Below are 6,000 nucleotides of genomic sequence, written 5' to 3'. Positions count from 1 at the left end.
GGACTAGTTCAAGCTAGATGGAACACTCTGTCTTCCTTCCTCAGGTTAACTTTCGTAGCATTCCACTCAGCTCATCCCCACTCTTAACTTTCATATTCTAATGTCCAGAAACACACTACCTGGAGCCTCTCATATCTATACCTAACAGGATTCCAGAAGAATTTCCTACCAGACAATGCAACCATCACAATCTCCTAAGAATTAAAGAGTAAGCAGAAACCAAAGGGGTAGTATAGGGAGGGAACCACTCATCCATCAGAGATAAGACCATGTATCAGCCCTTAGAATTACAAACTTCCCAATCCCAGATATCTAGACACCATCATGAAAACACAATAAACATCAGCCAAGAAAGTAGTTATCTACTACAACCCAGCAATTCAACGACAATAAACACTGAATATTCCAACACAGCTACAACATAAGAAATGGAACTTAAGACAACCTTTTAGAGTGTAGTTTATAAAGAAATCAATGAAAACAGAGATAGTAGAAGGAAGTGAATGAATGAAACTATTCATAATGTAAAAGCAGAAATAGAATCAAGTAAAAAATTCTTAAACTATGAAAAACTGTAAATGAAAAATGTTAAACAGGAACCAGAGAGGCAAGCTTTATATACAGAATACAGAAGATGGAAGGAAGATCAGTGTCATTCAGACTGGGAAATTTGCAGCCTAAAGAATAGGAAAAAGAGTTTTACCAACTACACATTTGACAGAAGGCTAATATTCAAAATATATAAAGAACTGAAAAATGTGGTACAGGATCTTAATAGAGAATTCTCAAAAGGGGAAACTAAAGTGGCTGAGAAACAAAGATTATTTAACATCCTTAAACACAGAATTCAAATTAAAAAAAAGAGCGATTTAATCTCTCACCTATAAGAAGTACTAAAATCAATAAAACCAGTGTCAGTTTATGCAGGTAAGAATTTAGAGTAAGAGGAATACACCCAATGCTTGTGGGACTGAAAATTTGTGAAGCAACTATGAAAATCAGGATGGCAGTTGCTCAGGAAGATAAAAATTGATTTACCTGAAGATCCAGGTATACCACTCTTGGGCATATTTTTTAAAAAGAATATTTCATCCAATGCAAGACACAGTCTCAATCGTTCTATTCATTATAACCAGACATTGGAAGCAAACCTAGATGTACCTCTACAGAAGAATAGATAATGAGAATTTAAAACATTTACACAATGAAGTATTTAAAAAGTTACACAATAGGGCCATTAAAAAGTAACATTATAAAATTTGTAAGCAAATGGTTTGAATAAGAAAAAAAATTCTCCTGAATGTGGTATTCCTGACCCAGAAATGCAAATTTGGTGTTTTCTTACATGTTGATGTAAGCAGTTCAGCCATTGATAAACTACAATTCTCAGGCTACAGAGGGTAGGTATAGAGTAAGGGTGTAGGTCTTTTTAGAAAAGTAAACCAAAAGAGATAATTGTGGATGGACAGGGATGGACTGTTGTGGAAGAATCAAGTGGTGAGGGGGAGGTAGAGGTAACTAAAACTAAGGGACTTTTCAGACTTAATAAGGAATATTAATATAAGATTCCTGAAATACATATAAAAGGTGATATGAATAAAATTACCAAAATGAGAGAGACAAAGAGCCAACAAGCTATCTCTCCTCACAAAATAAAGGTTACATTACAGGGAACATGTTACATCTACTGAAGATTTTGATCAAAAAGGCTCCATGAGAATCCCGATACAACCCAGGCCATTTCCAAGTCATTCTTAAAGGACAGCAAGTCCCATTGCTGAAGAACTCACTGAACACTGAGAAACTTCACTGCTACCTACACAGTCCCTTTACTCCTAGTTCTAGCATTGTTGACACAGGAAAGTACTTTGCATGCTACCAAAGGAGAAATGTAAACAAAAAGCCAGACACAAACCATTGATAGCTTCCTTGGTGCAAGATATACTGGGGAAATGGTGGCACAAACTTGTTTGTGTAAACAGTAACTGATTAGACTTAAACCTCTCTATGTGGGATGGAAGTCATATCCAACACTACTTGGATGACCAAAGACTTGGTCTAAATAAACTAGACTAAATAAACACGAGCAAAGCACATTCAAACTAACAGAGGCTAGAGCAGCACACGTCTGACCTACATGGGCTTGTATTAGGTCCTCCGTGCATTTATTATGTCTTCCAGTGTAGTGTTTTTATGGAGTTTGTGTGTGTGGGAGTCTGCCTCTTGTCTTACCTCTCAGCCTTTTTTCCTTATGGTGGTTTGTCTTTTCTAAGGGTGATGTGATAGTTTTTGTTTTATCTTCTATTGTATCTTGTTATATTTTATTATCATCTCTTAGAAGCCTGTTCGTTCCTAATGAGAGACAGATATGGAGTGGCCTCAGATTGCAGAGAGGTGGGTGTGGGCTACTGGGGAGCACAGAGATGGGTAACTGGAACCTCATATATTATGGGAGAAAAGACTCTATTTTTAACAATATGAAATTGCACAAACAAGCTGATTGTAATGAATGAGGATAGTTTCTTAAAAACTGAACAAATATATCCCTCTCACATTCTGCTTTCCTTCATTTTCCATAGACATTTTTAAAGGATACATTTGTAGTGCTTTCATTCACTAAAGAATTAGAGAAATACTATTAGGGAAGAAAACTTATAAGCTGTTAACCCAATAAGGACAAATATGCTAAATATAAAGTCTACATTCTGGAAGAGACTAAAGTGAGTTGAAATTTAAAAGATTATTAACAATAAAATAATATGTATTTGTTAAACTAAGAGTGTTAGGGGAAAACCATACACTAAGCAGAAAGTAAAATGCATGTTCAGAAGTGCTAGCTATGACACCTTCTTATCTTCTTACCTTAGCTTATTAGTAGTATGGTACTCAGTGCAATGTTAATTGAGAACTCAAGATTTCATACTTAGGGATTAGGAACTTTACCCATTGAGCCATATCAACATCCCAACATAAACTGATGTAATATAGCTTTACAATTTGAAAAAAACAGAGTGGAAAATATGTCAGTTACTGAGATAAGGCATGAAGTGACACAATGAGTAATGATGGGCATGACTTTTGGTGTGGGAAACCAAAATGAGTTCTTTGGGTATATGTAATTTCACATTACTATGAGACTTAAGAGATATCAATTTGTTACCAAGAGATGAGAAAATGGGACTTAAAGGAATTTCACCTACAGATACAATCTTGGCTGTGTAAGTTTCTCTTTATTTGTTCGTTGTTGTTTGTTTGCTTTGATTTTTTTGGTGTTTACTTTGGTTTTTATTTTTGTTTTTTTTTGGTGTTTTTTTCATTCTGTTTTGTATGTTTGAAGTTTTGTTTGTTCTTTTATATACTATAGTTTATTCAGGGTATGGTCAGGAAAGTTGAGAGAGAGAGGGCATGATAAGAAGAAGAAGAAGAAGAAGAAGAAGAAGAAGGAGGAGGAGGAGGAGGAGGAGGAGGAGGAGGAGGAGGAGGAGGAGGAGGAGGAGGAGGAGGAGAAGAAAGGAGGATGAAGAGGAAGCAGAGGAGGAAGAGGAGGAAGAGGAGGAAGAGGAGGAGGAGGATGGGCATGAACATGCAAAGAGAAAATGGGGAGATAGAGAGTAAGAAACAGGACCATGAGGAGAAGAGAAAGGAGCAAAATCAAGAGAACAAAAGCTTGCTTATTCATTTTTTATTTTGCTTTATAATATATTAGAAGAAAGAGGGAAGCAAAAACTCATTTATCTTAAATTTAAACATAAGGTAAGACTATATTAAACAAGCTATGAGGTAGGAACAAAGATGGAGAAAAGACAGAAATCAAGAAGGAGACAGAGGAGGGGAAAATGAGGAAGAAATTAGAATCATAAGCATATTGAAGTTAAGGGAAAATCACATTTATAAGGAATAGGTTGTCTCTTAGGTATGAGGCTCCTGACAGTTTGAGTGTAGAATAACAGAAATCTATTTATGTCCATTTTATCTGATGGTGCTTAGCAAGTCCTTGGAAGCATCAACAAACATTTCCAGTAGATTTTTTTGTAGCCAGAAAACAATAATAGTGAATGCAGATGCTAATAGGAAGCAAAGAAATGATATTATCCTCTCATAATATTAAGAATGAGCTTGGTTAAATATAAGTTAAATAAACATCATAGAACTTAAAAATGGGGTGGGGGTAATGATGGAATTTGGACTCTTATGCTACTCATTGGGAAATTATATAAGTTTTATAGAAACATATGTATTATTTAACACAGGGGCTGTGGATTAGATAATTGATCCACATCCAAGTTAGTAAATCCTAAAATTATATAATCTTTATACTATTTCTTTCACATACATGAACTAAAACAAAGGCTCCTTAAATATGTATATGATATTTATTCATAGTTTCACAGGTGGAAGAACTGAAAGAATACATACATGACATTGAGCACAGTCTCTAAGAAATAATAAAATTTGAGACAAATTTGTTTTTATAGAAGAGATTCTTGTGATAATGCTATCACAAGATATATAATCACAAGATAATGTGATAATGATAGCATTATCACTTCAATTTTAACATGATAAAAAGCCTCTTCAAATCAATATCTAACCATGTTCAAATGGCTAGTCTGTGTCAAAAATCAGTTTTTGAAATGCTAAAAAATACCTATTTCTAGCATGCAAATTTGCAACAAATATTTGTCAACAAAGAGTGGGACAGCTTTGAACCGAAGGTGAGGTAATTCTGATTTATACTAGAAAACAGAGGAAGTTAGGCACACCCAAAGAGAATCAGTTCTTGGCACCAATATGATCTTTTTATTACAGAAAATATAGATACTAGAGCCAAATACTCACTATAATGTGGTAATTACTCTTACTTAAATAATGGAGCTAGACATATTTCCCATATCCAACGTCTTTGGTATTTCAGTTAGTCTGAGTACAAATTTATTTATTAACTTGTACTTATGCTTTAATAATAATTCTTCTGACTTCATCATATTAATTTTATCTGTTTTAAACAAATATTAAAATTACACATTCTGAAAACTGTAGACTTCTTATTTGGGAAGTGTTTTTCCTCTAGAGAATTTTTTCTTTCTTTTCTTTCTTTTTTTTTTCTTTCCTTCTTTTTTTTTTTTTTTTTTTTTTTTTCAATCTAAGTCTAATTACAATCCTTGTAATTGAAGGACAACAAAACAGTCCCTGATTATCTGGATAGAAAAGAGAAACATGTTAAAGAAATGGTATTTCATCATACATCTAATACGTTCTGGTATCCTGAAAACCAAGGTCAGTGCCTAAAGATTCAATGAGTGGATTATAAGTTAGTATGCTCTTCCCTGGGAAAGACTAGTTTTCTTAGTAGGACCATTACTTATTTGGGTATAGTTCTTTGTGTAGTGTTGAGGTTGTGTGACATTCTATGTACCTACTTTGACAAGCCTACTCTTGTTTTCCTTGATGAGCTTATCTTTAATAAATCATATATGTATACACGTATATACATAAATATATACTTTAAAATATATGTAACATATACATATAACACACCAATTAGTGAAAAAAGAATTCAAGAATTTGCAAGAAAACATGAAGGCATAAGTAGGAGAAATAAAGAGAGAGCAAAGGGAATGGGTAATAATGTAATTATATAATAATCTCTAAAAAGTAACGAAAAGGCATTGAGTGAAGTAGGTGCCAGTTCCGTACACAAATTTGTGATAGGGAGATGGAAGAGAAAGAGAAAGAGACAGAAAGTTTTGGGTGGCACTTCCATGTGGTAAAAACATGTGAGAATAAGAGATGCAGAAAGTTTTATGCACTAGGAAGAAGAGCATACATGGAGATGGTGGTGAGTAACAACCTAATTTGAGTAGCATGTACTACCTGAGGCCATGTTGATGTCCTGGCCCATGATGTCACGAAAGGCCATGTATGTGTCCATGACTCTGTAGTAGCAGTGATCTCTGGCTATATCCATACTCCATGTTACTACCAAATCATTCAGATATC

This window comes from Arvicanthis niloticus, chromosome 13, assembly GCF_011762505.2.
Source record: "Arvicanthis niloticus isolate mArvNil1 chromosome 13, mArvNil1.pat.X, whole genome shotgun sequence".
NCBI lineage: Eukaryota > Metazoa > Chordata > Mammalia > Rodentia > Muridae > Arvicanthis > Arvicanthis niloticus.
This window is presented reverse-complemented; position numbering follows the sequence as displayed.